Source organism: Ranitomeya variabilis, chromosome 1, assembly GCF_051348905.1.
Source record: "Ranitomeya variabilis isolate aRanVar5 chromosome 1, aRanVar5.hap1, whole genome shotgun sequence".
Classification (NCBI taxonomy): Eukaryota; Metazoa; Chordata; class Amphibia; order Anura; family Dendrobatidae; genus Ranitomeya; species Ranitomeya variabilis.
The window spans coordinates 773,629,070-773,651,604 of NC_135232.1; the positions used below are offsets into that span (position 1 = coordinate 773,629,070).

Genomic DNA, 22,535 nt, shown 5'->3' on the forward strand with positions numbered 1-22,535 from the left:
TTCCGAGACCCTAGAGTCGCCCCTCTCCCACAATTGCCTCCTATGTCTGCTTAGGTGATTTAGGTGAGACAGCCAACCTAAAGTCAACTGCCCTGCCGCTGTTTGAAGTAATGCTTGGAGCCCAATACTTCCTCGGAGTTCCGGTCACCGGCTACGCGCCTCAGTAGGATGTTGCCATGATCTTAAGGCACGACTCCTACTGGTTCTATTCTCCTTTGTGCTGTGATCTCGTTTCTCACTTCTCCACAATAGACCTCGCTTCTTATCCTTTCTTAAGATACCGCCGCAATCAGGTGCAGGCGCGGTTCCGTAACGATCTGTCCTTTTCGCTAGGCCTCTGTCAGGATCCCACCCCTGACAGGGACCCCCCTGAATCCTCCCAAGCAACCCCTTCTCTCACTAGGTGTTGCCTGGGCAAAACCCAGTCAGCTTTCTCCCTAACTTCCTATCCAACCCCCAGTTTTACCAGATTGTGAGGAGTGGCCTAATACATAGAACCCTTTTCTCCCCCTGGAGGCCAGAGTGTGAAGTGTAATGTGTGACTGTGATACCTGGTCAGGTGAACTCCTTAAGTGCCATCAGACGTACCATCACTCCCCTTAGCGGCGGAGCAACAGTACTGCAATGACCAGGACTCTGGGGCGCTGCCTTCCCCCTCGGTTAAATCCAGTACTCCCGGACTGGGAAGAAGAACAACAATACATGTTAGTAAAAGACATACAAAATTTTGAAATGCAATAAACAAGTAAATTTAACAGTGCTTCCCTTTATGGGAGGTGAGGACACTTGAACGTTACAAACAGAAACATATTTAAAGTTTTTAAATAACACTTATTAAATGACTGACTATAAATAACCATCTTTACCCAGCCGGGTATTCTATCTACTAAGTGCAAATTCTGGAACAATAATGTAACTTTTCCTTTAAGGGCGTATAGGCTGAACCCACTAAAGGCTTACTATAAAACTCGAAAATATAAATTAACTTTGTCTTTATTTTTCTTTTCTAAATGCAATATTTTCTCTTTACTCTCTGATTTTGGAACATGCAGGACCGCCTGGCTACTCATCCGGGCCTACTGCCTCTTTTCTTTTTGCAAGCTTAATCTTTATTCACAGTATAAGGTCAATCAACCATCTCTCTATGGTTTCCAGGAGGACTCACTAACCCCTACGGGTTCACTTTCATTGAAATTCGGCTTTCAACTCTTTCCTGCCCTCAATCTCTAGTAACATCATTAAACATTTTCTATTTTAAATAACTACACACTATCTATTATCATTCAACATTCTCAAAGTAACATTATACTTAAGTGCAACATATGAACATTCCCTTTAAGAGGGACTCAAGTCTCTTTGAGGTAGTGCAGACTCTCTATCTGCAAGTCCATTTGAAGGCAAGAACTTCTGCGCTGTATTCAAGAACAGTCTCTTCAAAAAGTTCTCCTTCTTGTAAAACCAGTAGGGGGCACCTTTAAGAAGGTGCAAACTATTTACAACACAGTTTGTGAACCATTCACCATCCATGATTCGGCAGTCTTTAAAACAGTGATGAACAAAAGCAAAAACAAAAAGCAAAAACAATAGGGATCCCGGGTAAACAAAGGGATCCCTTTAAGGACAACCCTGGTCGGGTTTAAAGCAGGTAAACATCAGGAAAACAAACAGTTAACTATTTACAGTTGCAGAGTATCGGAGCTTACTCTGGTTCTGGCGGCCTCCACTGGGGCTTTGCCTGACAGGTGGCCCTCTGTGACTCAGGCAGGCTTGACTCCAAGGCTACTCCCGGTGCCAGGTACACTCCATGAGTTTGGGCCTCCTGCACGACCAGGTTGTGCGCCGCGATGAGTGTCTGCGTGGGCCGGTGGATAATGCTGGCAGCGGCAGAGGCTGCTGCAGCTGCTTCAGTGGCAAGCTCCTCCCCCTCGGTTCTGGATACTGCCAGGACGGCTGTACAGCGCTGCATATCCCGGGCCCACCAGCTTCTTCCCTTTAGATGCCGGCGGTGCCTCACCACATCTCCCGGCCTCAGGAGGGACTTGGCGCCGTCTCCACACAGGCAGGGTTCCACCTCGTCCCGGGTGATGCGGACTCTCAGGGCCGCTCCGATTTCCTGGACGAAGCCTTTCCCTTCCTGAGGCTGGTAAACAATCACAATGCCCCATTTCGGCAAGGAGCCGTCCAACAGCTCACCTCGCGCTTCCCGTTCCACTTCTCGCTGGAACTCTGCGATTAGGTGGTTCCGATATTTTCCCCAAGGGAAGGGCCTGATGTCGTGCCCCCCCGGTAATTTGGGGACAGGCGGCGGGGCCACCAGGGCGCCAGTGGTAACTGGGTCAGGTGCGGAGGTGAGGCGTCCTCCCCGGGAGTCGTGGCACTGAGTACCTTCGCTTGAGGTAACTCCTCCGGCGCCACTCCACTCTCCTGAGGGAGGCGTACGGACTGGGGACCGTTCAGGCATGGGATGCCCCATCGGCGGCTCCCATGGGTCGAAATCCTCCAACGAGGGCATGTCGGAGTAATCCTCCGGTGACGGGGGTTGGTGCGGGGCCATTCTTTTCCACTGGCCTTCTCTGGTCTCCAGTCCCACCTCATCTGAGTCATAGTTTCGTTTCTTCGGTCTCCGCCCGCCACAGAAGATCAGGAGGCGGGTCTCTGCTGCTGACGGACACGTCCTCAGGACACAGAAATATTTAGACTGGGCGGCCATCGTCTTTCGCGCTCTTCAGCTTGTTTACGCCCACTTCACGCCCTCCTTCTTCTCCTGCACTCCTCTTAGCGCTGTAATGGCGGCGGTTTTGGCGGGAATCCGCAATACACAGTCTTTGCAATAAATCACAGTTCAAGCACAATTCAGACACAGTTCCAAGGCACACATGACCTGATTCTTCAGGCTTAAGTAGATCCTGTTCGTAACGCCAAGTTGGAGCGCCCCCAGATGCAGGGCCGCGGTGTACTCGGTACCGGGCCTCTCTGTCTCGGTCCTGGGGTTGTCACGGTGGCTAGACCCGGTCCGTGACCCTGCTAAGGGGTGTCCAATGAAAGGTGTGATGATGGTGCGTGGTGCAAGGTGCGATGAATAACAAGGACACAGGGTTGCAGTCTCTTTACCTCTTTACTGAAGGCTTCAGGATCCGCAATCCAGAGCACTGCTAACAGGGCTGGCTGAGATCGGCCGGTCCGAAGGCACATCCAGAGTTTCCTTTGCAGGTGGAAATCAGTGCCTACCTTCTAGCGCCTGTGTGTTGTAGTACCTCCCTGCTGAGCACCACGGGATAGTCCTCACAACTGTTGTGTCTCTTTCTGATGTTCTTTCTCACAACTCTCGCTTCTGTTCTGATGTTCTTCTCCATCCCCCAGATGATTTGGCTAGGACGCACCCGTATGATGGGTAGGCCTGGAGTTCTTCCGGGACCCTAGAGTCGCCCCTCTCCCACAATTGCCTCCTATGTCTGCTTAGGTGATTTAGGTGAGACAGCCAACCTAAAGTCAACTGCCCTGCCGCTGTTTGAAGTAATGCTTGGAGCCCAATACTTCCTCGGGGTTTCGGCCACCGGCTATGCGCCTCAGTAGGATGTTGCCACGATCTTAAGGCACGACTCCTACTGGTTCTATTCTCCTTTGTGCTGTGATCTCGTTTCTCACTTCTCCACAATAGACCTTGCTTCTTATCCTTTCTTAAGATACCGCCACAATCAGGTGCAGGCGCGGTTCCGTAACGATCTGTCCTTTTCGCTAGGCCTCTGTCAAGATCCCACCCCTGACAGGGACCCCCCTGAATCCTCCCAAGCAACCCCTTCTCTCACTAGGTGTTGCCTGGGCAAAACCCAGTCAGCTTTCTCCCTAACTTCCTATCCAACCCCCAGTTTTACCAGATTGTGAGGAGTGGCCTAATACATAGAACCCTTTTCTCCCCCTGGAGGCCAGAGTGTGAAGTGTAATGTGTGACTGTGATACCTGGTCAGGTGAACTCCTTAAGTGCCATCAGACGTACCATCACTCCCCTTAGCGGCGGAGCAACAGTACTGCAACGACCAGGACTCTGGGGCGCTGCAGGAACACTACAGCGTGTTGCCACGACTACCGCCCTGGCCACCTTACAGCTACACGTGGTCTGCGATTGTGAGGCCCGGTTGGATGTACTGCCAATTTCTCAGAAACACCTTTGGTAAAGAAATGAACATTTAATTCTAGATCAACAGCTCCGGTAGACATTCCTGCAGTCAGCAAGTCAATTGCATGCTCCCTCAAAACTTGCGACATCTGTGGGACTGTGCTGTGTGATAAAACTGCACATTTTAGAGTGTCCTTTTATTGTGGCTACTCTAAAACACACCTGTGCAATAATCATGCTATCTAATCAACATCCTGATATGCCACACCTGTGAGGTGGATGGATTATCTCGGCAAAGGAGAAGGGCTCACCAACACAGATTTAGACAAATTTGTGAACAATATTTGAGAAGAAAAAGGCCTTTTGTGTACATAGAAAAGATCTTAGATGTTTGAGTTCAGCTCATGAAAAATGGAAGCAAAAACAAAAGTGTTGCATTTATGTTTTTCAGAGTATGTAAATGTTGCTAGTTTGAAGGGTATAATTCACTCAAACATTTAGGAGGCCAGTTTTATGTAACATAGGCTTGATTTTATTGCTAAGTCGGTAATACATTTTATGGTTTTAGATTTTATTATATATATTTTAATTGAGGAAATTAAATATTTAAGGAAGGTAAAAAGAAGAGAGGAATAAGATGTGAAGCCCCAAGAATTATTACAATTTTGTTTTTATTCTTAATTAGCTAAAAAATACAAGCCATACAAAACAGTCTCATCAAATTATGGATAGTGACGCACTAATATAAATTAAAACCAACAATCCGTCACTTCTGGTAAGGAATGTAGTACTATATTATCTCTAACAACAGTATTAGGTTGGATATCAAGTCAGCCCACGGGGATGGGTTATATGAAGCAAAAGTGATGCTATCTAATGTTTAACAGAAAAAAAAATATTCACACACCATATAGTATAAGAAAAAAAAAGAGTAAAAACAGCCTTCCCAAAATTCAAGTTTTCCCTGTAAAAAAACTGCTTAATCTAGAGAAAATAAATGCCCTGTGAGAACCACACATATTTTGTATTTCCGTGTCTATAAAAAGATGCACTACAAGATTATATCATTATTTGCCCCGTACAGTAAAAAGCGTAACTTTTTTTTTTTTTTTTTAGAAAAAACAGTGACAGGAGAGCTGTTATTCTTCATCCTGCCTTACCATATAAATAAAAAATGTAATTAAAAATATATATATATATATCAAAAATAGATATATATTAAATGGTACCAATAAATGTACAGCTTGTTATGCTAAAGAGCTCTGAAAACAATAAAATGAAGAGATTATGACTCTCAGAAAATGATGCAAAAAACACTTTTTTTTCAATAAAAATTGATTTTCTTAATCAAATTGTAACAATTATATAAATTGTGTATCACTGCAATTGTATTAGCCTATACTATAAAATTATACCATCTGCTATATAATCTTCTAATTCTGTCTGTTTGTCTGTAATGGAAATCCCGTGTCGCTGGTTGGTCGTGCCAGCCGCCTGCGACCAATCAGCGTCAGGCGCAGTCCGGCCATAATTCAGTCTCGTTTACTGAACAAGTTCTGTCAGTCACAGTGCCACGTAGTTCAGTCACGTTTACTGAACAAGTTCTGTCAGTCACAGTGCCTCGTAGTTCAGTCACGTTTACTGAACAAGTTCTGTCAGTCACAGTGCGACATAGTTCAGTCACGTTCACTGAACATGTTCTGTCAGTCAGAATATTCTAGAATACCCTATGCGTTAGAATCGGGCCACCATCTAGTTGTTTCATATGTGGGTTGAAACACAGCTATTAACTGAAATACCTGTGAAGTAGTGATGGGCGAGCATGCTCGCCACTGTTTGAGAGTCGATAGAGCATTTGGGTGCTGGATCGAGTACCGAGCAGTGCTGAGTATCATATGTGCTCGAGTGCTCGGGTCTCTGAGCTGCACAGCACTGAAGCCGGGAACGCTCTCTCTCTCTTTCTCTCGTCCGACCCCATAGCCGTCGAGTGGAAGTCGGCTGTAAAAAAACTTAACTGCTTCATTGATGTGCATTATGCTCGATTGTAATGATTATAAGGGATAACTCAGGAGACTCTTTGCATGGAACAAGACAACTACAGGACACAGTTTTATAAGTGGTAAAGTCTATATTATCACACAGTGATTCAAACAGGTGCAGAGAGAAACTCAAGTCCACAACACTTGGTGTAAATATTAAACGCAGCTTAACAGTCTATAGGAAACTTCAGAGGAAAATGCAATCACGCAGAAAGTCTATGAAGCACAATTATTCTTGAGGATACTTGACACGAATAAGTCCTTGGTAGTCCAAACACAGATAGATATGCCTATAAGGCAGGTCAAATAATATCTTAGCACAACCAGGGAGGCCTGGGTAATAGTCTCAGGTTTAAGCAGAGCAGCAACAGCTTACATGTCCAGCAAATGCAGATGGAAACAAACACAAGCAGCCAGATGGAGGATTACTGGAAACCGATGTAAGCAGCAGAAACTCAGAGCTGAGTAGCAGGATCTCCACACAGGTTCACAGGAGCAGGTGCAGGTGCAGGTGCAAAGCCAGGGAGTCATCAGGAGCTGGATGCAAGGCAGAATACTCTAGCACAGACTGAAGGCTAGGGTGGAGTTTTATAGCAGGAAAACACAGTGCACATGAGACCAAAGACGCCATCTTGGAAAAGGGCAGTAATGCACAAAAGGTAATCAAAATGTTCAGAGTCCTGACATTGGTACTTGAATCAAGCACCCGAGCATTCCAAAGTGCTTGATTCAAGTTCTGACCACTCACCTAAGCAGTTGCTGCTCGCTCATCACTACTATGTAGGAAGCTTAAAACTGGGTGAGGAACAGTCAAACTGTGATACAAAGGTGAGGTTGTGGATGACAGTTCATACACTATGGCAACTGAGCACAGCAACACAGCACAAGGTACATCATCAGCAAGAACTCTCCCTGGCAAAGATTTTAAAGCAAGCTGTGGTTTCAAGATGTGGTGTTTAAGTTCTTTTGAAAAAGCAGCGAGAAATGGGCAGCGTTGAGCACTAAAGACACAGTAGTCCACCAAGGAAATTTGTGCAGCAAATGTAAGACACATCAATGATCATGCTTAATTACGGCTTAAACAGGGCTCACTGGGTTGAGTCTATGGAATAGCTTCTGGCCAAAGGAGAAAGCCTGAGGTAAGAGTGGTCAAACTAGCCCGGTCAATAACTGTAGCGACAGAAGTAGGTGCATAATCAGGAGACAAAACTATAGTGATGGAAATAGCCATGGGTAGGATAACAGAAGGTCAATCAAGAGTGGAGTCATACAAGCTGTATTCAAAGTCAGGAGGGATTACAGAGATTATGATATCAGAATTTATTGTGGGTTAGGAAAAGGAAATTATCAAACAAATGTCTAAGTTAAACCAGAGTAAATGCATTGATGCTTGGTGACAAATATATATAAACATAAGGATGAATGACCTTGGGGAGATCAAAACATTCAACACCGCGGAGACACCATCACGTGTTTCTCAACGCAGTGATCCAGAACGCTGCCCCCATCCCTAAAGGGAAATATGCAAATGCATGTAGAAAAGCGGCGGAGATGATGATGAGGGGCAAATACCCTGAAACAGCTGTCTGTGGATGGATACCATGTTTTGGCATAGGTGGTTTTCCTTTATTGGATGCTGCCCTTCCCATGGTTGTTCCTTCCCGGTGAAAGACCTGGCTATTCATTGCTTGCGTTGAGAAACACGTGATGGTGTCTCCGCGGCTTTTCTACATGCATGGTGACAAATGTAGACATTGAAGAAGTAGTTCCAGCTAAGGATGTAACACATTGGTGATACATGAGATTAAACCACATTTTGACTCCATTATCCTGTACATTCTGGAGATAGTTAACATTAAAACTTAAAATAACTGAAATACTGTACTGTATTTTATAGAAAACACCATTAAAGAAAGAGTGGTCTAGAAAAGCTATGATACTCGGGGACATCTCAAGGGGAATGTGCTACAGCACATCTGTTGTGCTTTTAATGAGTGTCCTAGCAAGTGAGCAACATGCTTTGATTTATTCTCTCATTTTCATACAACATTAATGAATTGCCAAGAGTCAGTTAATTATGATTTCCAGTCTTACAATATGTTATACAATTCATCTTACACAGGCTAAAAATCATAATATTGACACAACCCAGTGATTACATCACGTCCAGTCTCTTAAGACAAGCTGGATTCATTTTCACTTCTGAAAGTTTTTCCTGTAAGAAACAATTTCTCATATCACTAGACTGTATCAGCCTTCAAAATATATTGGGATATTATATGAGAATAATTGTGCCAAATATTCTAAATCTTTGAAATGAATGTCAAGGTGGATAAAAGGACCATCGAAGAGGGCAACATGCAGCTATGTGACATAACCTCCAGGACTACATCTCCAATTCTGTTGCCAAGCAACCAAAGAAGAGCAACTTTGGGCTTTATGACTGCATACATAATGTGTCTGGACATAAGAGTCCGAAATCCCCTTATTGAAGAAATAGATCAAGACATTCCGTGATAGTGCTGTACCCACTGAACCTATGTAAGCATTCTTCTGCGAGTTCTACTTGGAAGATATTTTCCCTTCAGAAATCAGTATACTTCATGTATCCAAAACACTGGCACTGAAAGTGTTAATGTCATCATACAGTAAATAAGTCAGCATTGCAACACAAAAATACAAAGCTACACATACATACTGTTAGGGTTGGCAGATTGCACTAAATAAAAATAAATAATAAAGTTCAATCGCAACCTAGGGTCCACCGTGCAGAGATGTATAACAGCTGCTAGTGTGAACAATGGCGGAACGAAGCAGTGAGCATTAACCTTAATCAGTATGAATATAACGCAAAGTACCAAACTCAGTTACTTCACTGAGAGGTAATACACGCAATATGCTGAGTACTATGCCATGTTAAACGTGGGTTGCGCTCACTCTGCAAATAAACTGTGCCAATCGCACACAAGAATGAAGCAGATTCTGAGCCAAAGGAAAGAACTAATGTGACGCTGAATGCAAAGGCCTGACGCTTTCCCTGAGAGGTGTAGCCTGAGGGTTGGACTCGCTCGTTAACTCAGCTGTGCTAACCGCACACATGTAGGAGACAGATGCTAAGCCAAGGGGTAGCTACCCAGTCCTACCTTGCTAAGGAAAGAACTCTCAGTGTATAGAGCATCACATGCAAACAGAGTGGTAGAGTATCCACTCACAGACACCACACATAAGTGATACTAGCGCGCCCACGTGTGCCGCTGAGAGCCTTTTAAAGGGAACCTGTCACCCCCCCTAGGCGTTTGTAACTAAAAGAGCCATCGTGTGCAGCACTAGTGCTGCATTCTGACAAGGTGACTCTTTTAGTTATTGTTCGTTGCACTGCAGAAATAATCACTTTTGAATTTGGTCCCTCATACCTGTGAAATCGCCAGGGAGGCAGGTCTTTCCCCCCTCATCCAAATGCCTCCCAGTCATAACTCTGCGAGAAGGGCGCTGCCTCCTCGGCGTTATTCAGTTGTCCAGGCACCTGCCCGGTCATATTCTGCCTTGCGCATGTGCAGTTCGCGATGCCCGACAACTGACATCACTTGATGTCTTGTTTACTGCGCCTGCGTGCACGCGCGGCCCGAGATCCCACGGGTGCACGCAAGCACAGTAAACAAGAAATTAAGTGATGTCAGTTGTCGGACAGCGCGAACTGCGCATGCTCAAGGCAGAATATGACCACGCAGGCGCTTGGACAACTGAATAACGCCGAGGAGGCAGCGCCCTTCTCGCAGAGTGATGGCTGGGAAGCGTTTGGATGAGGGGGAAAGACCTGCCTCCCCGGCGATTTCACAGGTATGAGGGACCAAATTCAAAAGTGATTATTTCTGCAGTGCAAAGAACAATAACAAAAAGAGCCACCTTGTCAGAATGCAGCATTTGTGCTGCACAAGATGGCTCTTTTAGTTATAAACGCCTGGGGGGTGACAGGTTCCCTTTAAACCCTATGCTTCATCCCAAACACTCATGCCCAACGGCCATGACATTGCTCGTTGGCTAATCCGGAGCCGCCACATCACCAGAGCAGCTAACGTCCGACCACAAATGAGATGACACCACATCCCGGGCATTCTCAGTAAGGTGATCTCTGGATTTAGACTCCAGAGAACAGGGCTGCACCAGAATATCACTGGTTCCCATAGACTTGGCTGGAGAGCCAGCAGTAACCAAGTGAATATCACGAGCCTGAGCAAGGCACTGGGACCGACGTCTGTGCTGAGCAGCACCAGCCTTGGCTGGACCTGAATATGAGACCACAGCATCAGGCAATGCTTGGGATATATCCTGCGCAGCGGGAGAATCCCGTCACCTAACACATACTCAGGGAATATATCATGTAGTACACTTTAGTTATTTTCACCAGTAGTGCAAAAATATGAATGAAGCCTAATAATAATCTCACACATACTGTACGTACTGTATACAGCCTCACGGTGCAAGTAGCTAAGATAGTTGGTTATGGCCAGATATACCAACTGTATTCATTTACACTTTGTCTATTGTCAGTTACCCTCAGCCGCACTGATTTTCTAAAATAGTTGATACCAAGGACAGGGCAAAGCAATCTGAGTGACAGGTGAAAAAATGCAATGTTGTCACATTGCCACATTGATTTGTATCTATCTGTAAATAGCCAGGATTTAAAGAAGTTGTCTGGTTAAAACAAGTTATCACTTATCCTCAGCATGGCAGTTAATTTGTTGATTTATAGTGGCCATGCACTGATCAGGAGGATGGGGCACTTTTTTCCCGTTAGAATAGAGCAACATTCATTCATTCCCTATAGGGCTGCTGAGTGATGTGCTCGACTCTCTCTGGTAGGCCAGAATGAATGGAGCAGCGATCAGGCGTCTGAGGATTTCGTAATGAGGATAAAAATTCAAATGGGAAATAAAAGTTCCCCGGTCTACCGATCAGTGTGACTCCCAGCAAAAGATGGCTGATAAATAACATTGTTCTACATATTTTCAAAAGTTGTCAGGTTCACTTATGAAATTAGCCATTTCTAAAATGATTATGACCTCCTGAATTCAAATCTGACAATGAAAATGTTTAGTTGGCTTTTGTTTTTATGATATCAGAGTTTTTGCTTTACTGCTACAAATAATTAATTATTTTCATAGTCCTTAATTGTATAGGCGATTATTCACTTCAGAAATTTTTGATTCCACATACTTCACATGATATTCACCATGCAAAAAAAGAAGTGCCATTCAAAAAAAGAATACAATAAAAATTATCTTTATTAATAACATTTAGCATATAAAACCATTTAAAAGGACAGGGTATAAGTCTCTAATAGTTGAAGGGGGTAATCCTTCAGCAGAAGAGTTGAATTCACATGAAAGGCACATAAGTCCCAAACTAGCAGAAAAAAACCCCCAAAAAACCACAAACAGTATTAATGGTGGTAACTCCCTTAGTGGGGACTGCTAGTATAGCAGTTTCAACCTACCTAAATTTAGCAAAGGTAATAATAAATGCTAGTTCAAAACCTAAAATATTTATATAAAATATATGTGGAATTAAAAATAATTAATGTATACAAGTTTCATTACCTTGAAACATTTTGATTTTTGCAAATTTAAAGAAGCACAATATTTTATTATGCCAACTTTCTGATTTATTTAGAGGAAACTTAACAACAATTCAAATAGCTAAAACTTGTCTAAGCACTAGTTCAAATTATAAAGGGTTACAGAAATTACACTACAAAATATGTAGAGTGACAACTTTTTTTGCTTGTCTCTTGAACTCCTGCATAGGATCATCTCTTACAATTGTCCAACAGTAATCTGCAAGCATTGATGGATTCCATTTACCTTGTTCTCTTTTCTTCTTAGCCGCAATATCTTGGTGAAAACATTCACTGTGCTTGTCATTTGTGGAAAAAAGTCTAGATGTGAATGTAAGAAATAAATCTTTAAGGACATGGTAAAACCAAGATCCTTATATGTTTTGAGGAGATTTTCCACCAACCCTTCATCTGCTCTTGAGTTTCCCCAAAAATTTGCCAACTCTAATGCGAATGCTGCCCATGCAGTCTTTTCCTTGCCCTGCAACAAACGGAGAAACTCCTAATCTTGAAGAAGCTTACAAATCTGAGGTCCAATAAAGAATCCTTCCTTTATCTTTGCTTCACCCAGTCTTTGAATTGTATCAATGAAATACTTGAATGCTTTTGCATTTTTATCCATTGCCTTTACAAAGTTCTTCATTAGGCTCAATCACAGTAAAAAAATCTTATATGGGTCAATAAGTGCTGGATGCAGGACATTTTTACTCCCTGACTGTAGTGAATGTTGGAGGTGCCAGTCTCTTTTATTGCAGCAATATTCTCTTGCAAGACATTGTCATTGACACAGAAAGCAACACTACTTTATATATGTACCTTGGAGACCAAGATAGAGGGCATCCACCTTTAAGTCACCAGAGGAACCACAAATGTTGGTCATAGTTCAGACATCTCAACATGTTATTATAGGTTTCTTTCATGTGGACTGCATAACCAACTGGAATTGAAGGTCGCGCATTGCCATTATGCAGCAAGATGGCTTTTAGGCTTGTTTTGCAAGAATCAATGAAGAGCCTCTATTATGGATTATGACTTATCTTCAGAGCTCTCATTGAACTGTTGATGTTGTTACATGTCACAAGATTGCTATCCATGAAGAAATATTGGACAAGATCTTTATCACGGTGGCGGGACAAAGAGATCCGAACATCGCCCGCTAGGAGATTCCACTGCTGTGGCCTGGAACCTAAGAACTTAGCCTGACTCTTGAGCAGATTGAATTCTCTAACAAGATCATTTAGTTTACTTTGTGTTATAAGGTATGGTTCAGTTGAGGTTTTGCTGACAGAAAGTCAGGATCGTGAGAGGAAGATATTTCTTGACGGTAAGCACCCTCTTCTTCATCAGTTGACTCACCTGAAAATGTTTCTTGTGCTTTTGGAACCAGCAGATCTTCTGTATGTGGTGCTGAGCATATTGCAGATGGAATGTTTGGATACTGTAAAGTCCACTTCTTCTTCCTTGAAACTCCTTTTCTCATGGGGGGCACCATGCAGAAATAGAAATTGTTAGTGACATTGGATTGCTCTCTCCAGATCCTTGGGACTGCAAAGGGCCTAGATTGCCTCTTCCCATGTGAGGGGCCAAACTTTTGTTCTGATCTCCTATTCTACAGTCCAACTACAGGTCATAAGCTTTACTTATCAGGGTAATCACCTTTTGCCCTTGTGACGCAAACGTGACTTCACCGCATATGTAGCAAAAAATATCCACTTGGTTACTGCAAGAATGAGGCATAACTGAAAAAACATACTGTATAGAAAACATATAGAAACATGTCAATACAAAACTAAGCTAATCCTAGAAATCCTAAAATTGTATACCTTACACATAGAGCATTTATAGAAGTAGGTGACAGAATTGTAATTAGGATAACGTCATCTGAGCTGAGTTGGCTTTTTTTGATTGGTCACATTAAGATGATAAAATACTGAAGGCTCAATAGACTAAACATGATGTACAGTAATATACTAACTACTAAGAATGCAATAATGATGATGAAACAATAAAGATGCAATTTTTCTATAAGCCTGCATGAAAGTTCTCATAAATAATTAATTACTCTGGATCTTGAAAATGAGAACCAATCAGCGAATGTAAGCATCATATTCATTTTCAGCACCACAAAATTAGTTAAGTTCAAATGTTTCCATCTCTGAACCAATCTGGTTGTAGAACAGTGTCATCTGTGTTAGCTGGAGAAGCCCTTTAAAGTTGTAATGTTTCGATGGATCACTGCAGCACAGGTCCAATATTGTCTTCAAAAGATGGACAAGCTCTCTTGGTGTCAAATGCTGTGATTTCAGAATGTATTCTCAGAGCCTGCAATGCAGAAATACTTGCATCCTTCAGTCAGCTATTTCCTCTGATTTCTTATAGTGTGTTCAAGTCACATAGTGAAAATCTATTATATTAGCTAGCTAATCAATACACTAAAGGGGAGCATCTACGGTATTATTGGCAACTCAGACATGTTGACCAATTGGTTGTACAAAATAAATCATGCTCCGCCAAGGATACATAGTGTGTAAGGCTCTACATATATTCCACTCCCTAGTATATAGGTTTATAATATGCTAGTAATGCTTTTAATATGCTTGGAGGGCCTCTGTATTTCAACTATTCTCTTAATATATGTGTTGAACAAAGCACTATAATAGCAATGTTTATTGCTAAATTTAAGAAATCATGAATGCTCCCACTTGAAGATCCATTAACTCCTGGATAATGTTATGATCTGAAACCAAATTTCCACCCTTTCTTAAATGTGTATAATTAGAAACAGTAAAAACAAATCCTAATTTACGTTTAATCTGATTTCATTGACTATTTTAAAAGGAACTGACAACACAATGTATGACAGTCTGCAGTCATAGAAGAATAAATTGCCTGTTAGGACAAAATGACATTCCAAGATATCCATAAAGGAACACGGACATACAAAGTGAGAATACCGGAGAAAAAACGTATATGAAACAACTTAAAGGAGTTGTCTATAGTTCTATCTTCAGATTTTCAGCAGCACGTCGCTGCTCTGCCTTTCAGCTTCTTGATTGTTAGGGCGTAGTGAGTTTCTGAAAATTGACAGTGGTTGCGCCACTGGTCTAAACTGTGAGCTTCAGAAGGCATTGAAATTCCCTCTGTTCTTGACAATAGAGAAGATTTTAAATAGGGAAAAATTGAAAAGTTGAGTGGTTTGAGCATGGCATTTCTCTCTAATTTAGTAATAAAAGTTCTGGTCCTTTAGACATAGGTGATGGTTGGTTGTGGTTGGGCTAAACAATGTTCCACAATCTTGACAGCTTTATGTGACTTCCTGTCTCTGAGCTGCAACGTGCCTTTATGTGGGGAAAAAACTGTCTTCACGATGTAAGTACAAAGGAGGTTTGTACTGCTGTCTTCATGCTGGGTGTATATATAAAAAGCAATGTGAAAAGCAATTCCAGTGTATAATGGAGTCGCAAGTTGAGGAGACTAGAAGGAACAACTGAGGAAAATCCTTCTGTGTGAGTCTTTTGTGGGCTCTCTGTGTATGTAGTGAGAGACTCAAACCCTTTCTAAGCAGCTACATCCTGGTCTGGTAGATTGGTTAGTCAGTATTGGTGGCTTCACATTCTTCTGCTATGGGGTTGTTAAATGTGATGCAGTTCTCAGCCAGTTCCAGCCTCCAATACCAAGGTGGTGGAAGGGAAGAAACTTTTACCTGATTTGCATTTCACTTATTCATTGCACATTGAGGTGCATTAGGGAAACATATTTACAATGTTTGTTCATCACTTTTAAAGAACTTAAGAGAAAAACAGGTGAATTAATTTTCCAAATGTATTATTGTGATATTCTTACTATCATACCCACCTAAATAACAGAACCATTCAATTGTCTTGATGCATAGTGAATACTCACCCTCTGGCTAACAAAACAGGCATCTTTACCATCGACACCATCACTGGTCCATAGCATTTCACTGCCTCTTTTTTTCCTTGGACGGGCTACTACCATGTGACAGGTTCTGGAGCCTCATTCTAAATCACAGCTACATCACTACCATATCGTTTTTCAGATATCATGATTAAGGGTACGTAGCTACCTGAAATGCGTCGATGTCGCATATCATGTAACTGTCAACGCTGATGTTGTTTTATCCTTTGCTGAGCACCTTTTGGTGAATAAAGAAGGAGTTTGTTCACAAGTTTGTTGAGCTGGATTTCTCATGTTTTGATTGCCCCACGCTTCAACACAGCGTTCTCCCTGCTCTGAACACCTAAGGATGTCTACTAAGGTGAGTTGGACTTTTTTCTATAGAAATTCTTACTTAGGCTTCTTTCACACTTTCGTTTTTACAATCTGCACAGGATCCGTCAAAATGTTGAAAAGACGGATCCTGTGCAGATTGTAAAAAACGTGTGCACTGGGCCCGTCTTTCTGTCGGACCCGTCGAGCCTATGTGCACATGTTGTGTATGCTTCTCAGCAGTTTTCCTCTGCAAAAACGCATATACAACACAAACCAGGTTAAAAAAAATAAACAATCGCAGTATTCTCACCTACCGGCGTCTCGTGACTTCTTGTGAGATTTTGCAATCTATTACTAGGAACGCTAGCTGCCAGGAGCATCGGTGACACTGCGCGGGAACGCCGGTAGGTGAGAATACTGCAATTTTTTTTTTTTTTATTATTTGTAACATTCTATCTTGTTACTATTGGTGCTGCATAGGCAGCATCAATATTAAAAAGAGAAAGAGAGCGAGCGAGAGAGAATTTCCCTGACTGGAAATTCTTCCATGCATGCTCAGTTTGAAAGGATGGGACTCGTCACTGGATTCCTGCTTTTCACAGGCAGCGACGCTACCTGCGCCCATAGGCTTCCTATGTAGCCAGTGACAGGCAGCGCAGGATCTGTCGGTGACCGATTTTCCGACGTGCAGAAAAAACGTTCCTCTGAGCGTAGGATCCAGTGCATGATGGATGAAACGGATGAAACGGATGGCCATCCATCACAATCCGTCGCTAATACAAGTCTATGAGAAAATGCAGGATCCTGCAAATTTTTTAGCAGGATCCTGCATTCTCAAAAATCGATGGATTGTGACGGGAGCTGAAAGACAGACGTGTGAAAGAGGCCTTATGATATGCTTCAGTGTATGGAAAATTACTGTTCCTTAAAGAAATATAAAAAAACAGCATCCAACAATGAATGTATTGTGGTTGTATCCTGTATTTATAAAATCCCAGGCGAAAGACTTAATTTATGTATATGTAAATATGTACATATTATTATCACTTATTTTTGCCCTTTGTTATCGGTTTTGTACAGTTCTGATGAAGGTCCAATTTCAGGACTGAAACGTGAATAACTATAAGGATTGCCAATAAATATTGTGGTAGGGTCTAAGTTATTTTATTACCATTCTAGATTGAATAACATCCAATTGCTCAATTGAATTATAGCAGAGCTAAACAGGAGCAGATCCACTGGCTAATTCATGGCAGAAACCTAAGTTTGAGGTGTGCCTCAGTTTTATGCTGCTGGTCCTTGATATTGAAATTAGTAGATATTAGGAAACATGAAATGGAGCAGCTAAGGCACTTTGGACTGGATTTGGTGTTTCTGATTAAAAAGAGACAAGACTCTATACCATAGAGGTAATTTTTTTGCAAAGGAGGTGGGACCTGGGATTTGTGGATTTTCCAAAGTCAATGGAAAATGGACATAATAGGATTACTGGAATTTAATAATACTTCTTCCTTTTTAGATTTAAACCCAGACTGACTGCTTCCTTCATCAATTTTGTAAACCTAATTATGCAGCTATTAGTGAGATCATAAGTTATATTGTGATAGGGTTCAGGTTTATTTAGCATGTCTTTTTATAACCTTTAAATATAGTAAACTGTTTAAAATGACCACTGCTCTACCCCTATCCGCCCTTCTAAAAGCTTAATCAGAACTATTTCTTAGTTGTTGAATAGCCATGAATTGACTAAAATACTCCTTGTTCTGTCAGGTAGGGCTATAGCCACAGACTGGCTTAACTTTGTGCACTGGGCGATGTACATCAGAGTTTGGCCACAACCTCAAGTACGTTAAAAGCATACATTATATAATTGGGCCAAAATATTATTAGTTCATTTTTATTGTTATCAATTAGAGCCTAATGACAAAGACATGAACAGTCTATAATTTTAAGGGTAGGTTAATTTTAACATTGAGAGATACAATATCAAAGATAAAATCCAGAAAATCACATTGTATAAATTATAAAAAATTAATTAGCATTTTGCAGTGAGAAATAAGTATTTGATCCCACTGGCAAACAAGACTTAATATTTGGAAGCAAAACCCCTGTTGGCAAGCACAGCAGTCAGACGTTTTTTATAGTTGATGATGAGGTTTGCGCACATGTCAGGAAGAATTTTGGTCCACTCCTCTGTGCAGATCATCTCTAATTCATTAAGATTTTGAGGCTGTCGCTTGGCAACTCAGAGCTTCAACTCCCTCCATAAGTTTTCTATGGGATTAAGGTCTGGAGACTGTCTAGGCCTCTCCTTGATCGATCTATCTATCTATCTATCTATCTATCTATCTATCTATCTATCTATCTATCTATCTATCTATCTATCAATCTATCTATCTCATATTGTCACGGGGAGACTAGGTGGGCAAGAGCTAATAACCTGGGCCCCTGCAATTTCCCTCAGACTAGGGAAATCCTGACTGACCCTCTACCTAGAGTTTACACTGATGGTGTGCATGTCTAGGCCTCGACCAGTAGCGTAGCTACTGGGGGGGCAGAGGGGGCCATCGCCCCGGGCCCTGTCACATGAAGGGGCCCACTGGGAGCCAGGGCCACTTCTGTGACGAGGCAGAACACCGCGTAGGAGCAGAACAGTATAATGTCTGCTCCTATCTGACGGAGACTCTGCACGCTGCTAGCACAGTGACCGGCTGCAGTCTCCCTCCTGCAGTGAATGGTTTCGCCCATCTGACCTGATGATGAAGCTTTTCCTGGCTGCAGTTTTTCTTCACTCTGTGCACGCTGGGATTGGCTCAGGCACGCTGTGTCCTAGTGCCCACCTTGCATTTCACTTACACTTCCTGGTCCTGCCTGCAGTGCAAACTTTATCAGTAAGTGGGGATGGAACTTATTAGGTTTATTAAATTCAGGTATGTCACTGAGACCGTTGGGGTATTGTGGGGGCTGAAAGTGGGTGAGGGGGGACAGGGTACTGGGGGGTGAATGTGAGACCATGGGGGTATTGTAGGGGAGGGGAGACAGGGCACTGGGGGGTAAATGTGAGACCATTTGGGTGTTGTGAGGGCAGAAGGTGGGTGAGGTGGGACAGGGCACTGAGGGGGTGGTTGTGAGATGATGGGGGTATTGGGGCTGAAGTGGGGGAGGGGGGACAGGTCACTGGGGCTGAATATTATAATGTTTAGTTCTGATATTATATGTTCTCCATCATGTAATATTTGCTGTCTGGGGAGGCTGGAGATGGGAGAGGGTGGAGATGGGGGAGGGTGGGGGGCTTTTGATACGTACCACCTGGGTCTTTTATGAGTATTAATATAAGAAGCCCCCATACAGTAACCAAGAGCTGCATCACATTTACAGCACCACTCCAGTATTATTTTTTATTTCATTGCTGGAGCGTTGCTGAAAATCCCCGTCCCCTGCCCCCTGTCTAATACTCATCTTCTGGCGTTTTCAGTCTCCGCTCGGCTCCGTCTCCTGCAGTTTGTTACCTGTCCGAGGCTCCAGTGTTTCATGGAGCAGCGCAGAGGTCACTAATCAATGTGAGTCTGTGGGGCCTCGTTCTGGCCTCTTTCTCACTGTCAGGCTATGTGCACACGGTGCGTATTCGCAGCAGTTTTCCGTCTGGCTTACAGTGCCATGTAAACCTATAGAAAACCAAATCCGCAGTGCCCATGGTGCGGAAAATACCACGCAGAAATGCTGCATTGTATTTTCCGCATCATGTCAATTGTTTCTGCGGATTCTGCAGCGTTTAACACCTGCTCCTGTATAGGATTCCGCAGGTGGTAAAACACAGGTGAAATCTGCACAAAACACAGGAAATCCGCAGTAAATCCGCACACGAATCTGCAACAAGTGCACATAGCCTCATAGTCTTACATTGAGCGCTTGTGACATAGCTTCTAACTTCTGGCCTGTCAGAAGCTGCGCTCGCAAGTTTGAGCAGCGGCACTGCAGCAGTGCCACAAAATAGTGATTACGCTGGAGGATGAGTAAATGACCGGGGCATCCAAATCATGACGGAGCTGCGGGCCCATCATACTGTGTAAACAAGAGCTGCGGGCCCATCATACTGTGTATACGGGAGCTGCGGGTCCATCATACTGTGTATAAGGGAGCTGCGGGCCCATCATACTCTGTATAAGGGAGCTGCGGGCCCATCATACTGTGTATAAGGGAGCTGTGGGCCCATCATACTGTGTATAAGGGAGCTGCGGGCCCATCATACTATGTATAAGGGAGCTGCGGGCCCATCATACTGTGTATAAGGGAGCTGCGGGCCCATCATACTGTGTATACGGGAGCTGCGGGCCCATCATACTGTGTATACGGGAGCTGCGGGTCCATCATACTGTGAATAAGGCAGCTGCAGGCCAATCATACTGTGTATAGGGAACTGTGAAGGCATATTGTGCATATGGGAGCTGTTGGCCCATTACACTGTATATAGGGGAGCATTATACTTTCTATAGTGGAGTTCTGTCAGCATTATACTGTGTATAGGGGAGCATTGGGCTCATACTATCTATAGCGGAGCAGTGGGATCATACTGTGTAGAGGGGAGCAGTGGGAACATCATACTGTGTAAAGGGGAGCAGTGGGAACATCATACGGTATATAGGGGAGTTATGGAATCATCATACTGTGTATAGGGAAGCTTTGAGCTCACCATACTGTGTATAATAGAGCAGTACATGGGGGAACTTAGGGGACTTTATTAAATGTAAGTGGGCACTTAAGCATTACTGTATTGTTATAGGGGCACTCAGAGTATTGTGACCATCAAAGTTGCATATGGTCACAATATGGCGGTAAAGTCAATGTTCGTTTTTGTATATAGATTTATTTTCAACAACAGTAGGGTCATGTTCTGAGGTTCCCTTATATTCACAATTAGAGTGTGCAACCGTAGCTGTAATCACGGTTAGCTGGTTAGGGGCCCACTCAGATGTTTCGCCCCCCTAAGTTGAAACCCTAGCTACGCCTCTGGCCTCGACCCTCGCCCTGTCTCCTGTTTCAACCCTAGGCTGAAACGACGGCCCACCACCCAGTGAAAAGATCATACACCAATACCCACAGTTAGAACAGACAAGGATAACGGAAAATATACACCACGCCGCAGTCACTCAGGAATACACTATAAATGCGCAGGGCAAAATAAATACAAATATAGGAAGGAGTAAATAAGACAAAGGGAAATACACCACCAGCAACGATACTCCAACTACTAGCTCACCACTCCAGACCGAGATAACAACGCACAAGACAGAAGCTATAATCGGCGATGCCCAATGTTCAGGAGAACTATTTAAAGGCAATGGGCATGGCCCAGCTTCCAATCCGAGCATCAGGTAAATTAACCCCGGACCAGCTAGATAAAATCTAGCCGACGCCAATGAGCACATAGTGGTCAAAAGCGGAGTTACCGCTGTCTGTCGAATGACCTGGTCTGAACAGCGTCCGACATGACACATATCTATCTCATATCTATCTATCTATCTATCTATCTATCTATCTATCTATCTATCTATCTATCTCATATCTATCTAATCTCTATCTATCTATCTCATATCTATCTATCTCATATATATCTATCTCATATCTATCTCATATCTATCTATCTCATATCTATCTCATATCTATCTATCTATCTATCTATCTATCTATCTATCTAGCTATCTCATATGTATGTATGTATGTATGTATCTAGCTATCTATCTACTATCTATCTATCTATCTATCTATCTATCTGTTATCTATCTTATTCATAGCTATTATCTATGTATGTATGTATGTATCTATCTACTATCTCTCTATATATCTATCTATGTATATATTATCTATCTACCTATCTATCCATCTATCTATCTATCTATCTATCTATCTATCTATCTATCTATCTCATATCTATTATATATATCTATCTCTTATCTATCTATCTATCTATCTATCTATCTATCTATCTATCTATCTATCTATCTATCTATCTATCTCTATCTATCTATCTATGTAATATAATCTCCAAAAGAAGAAATGAAAAGTTTACCCAATAAAAAACAAAGCATCTTATGTTACAAAATAGATAGTATATCAATACTGAAATATTTAAATTAGTAAATTAATACGTCTACCCTCATATTATATATATACTGTGTATAAAAAACTATTTCTGGCTTTAAATACCTGAGCAATTATGGTCAGATGCTAGTGATATATAGTAGATTGTAGATTGTGAGCCTTCTATACCAGTCATGACTTGTATTGTTTAAGATAATTGCACTTGCTTTTTTATTTTGTATACCCCCCGTCACATGTAAAGTGCCAAGGAATAAATGGCACTATAATAATAAGTAATCATACTATAGGTAAGATACATAGTTAATACAGTTGAAGAAAGACAAAAGTCCATTAAGTTCAACTGAGGGATAGGAAAGGACAAAGGTGCACATGCACTACCACAATGCATGATGCAGTCTGCCCAAAAAGAGCTCATCTCTCCCTCCTAATCTCA

The 22,535-nt window shown here is 42.5% G+C and overlaps 1 protein-coding gene across 2 annotated transcripts in view; it reads right to left on the reverse strand.

The window, feature by feature from the left end:
• LINGO3 (leucine rich repeat and Ig domain containing 3) overlaps positions 1–22,535 on the reverse strand; it is a 72,734-nt gene that overhangs the window by 19,866 nt on the left and 30,333 nt on the right. Inside the window, exon 1 of one of the 2 annotated variants that reach the window (XM_077271952.1) lies at positions 552–679. The exons of the other annotated variant lie outside the window; for it this stretch is intronic. The gene's annotated coding sequence lies outside the window, so the exon portion shown is untranslated. Of the gene's footprint in view, positions 1–551; positions 680–22,535 lie in introns of those variants that run through there. 2 annotated transcript variants of the gene reach the window in all.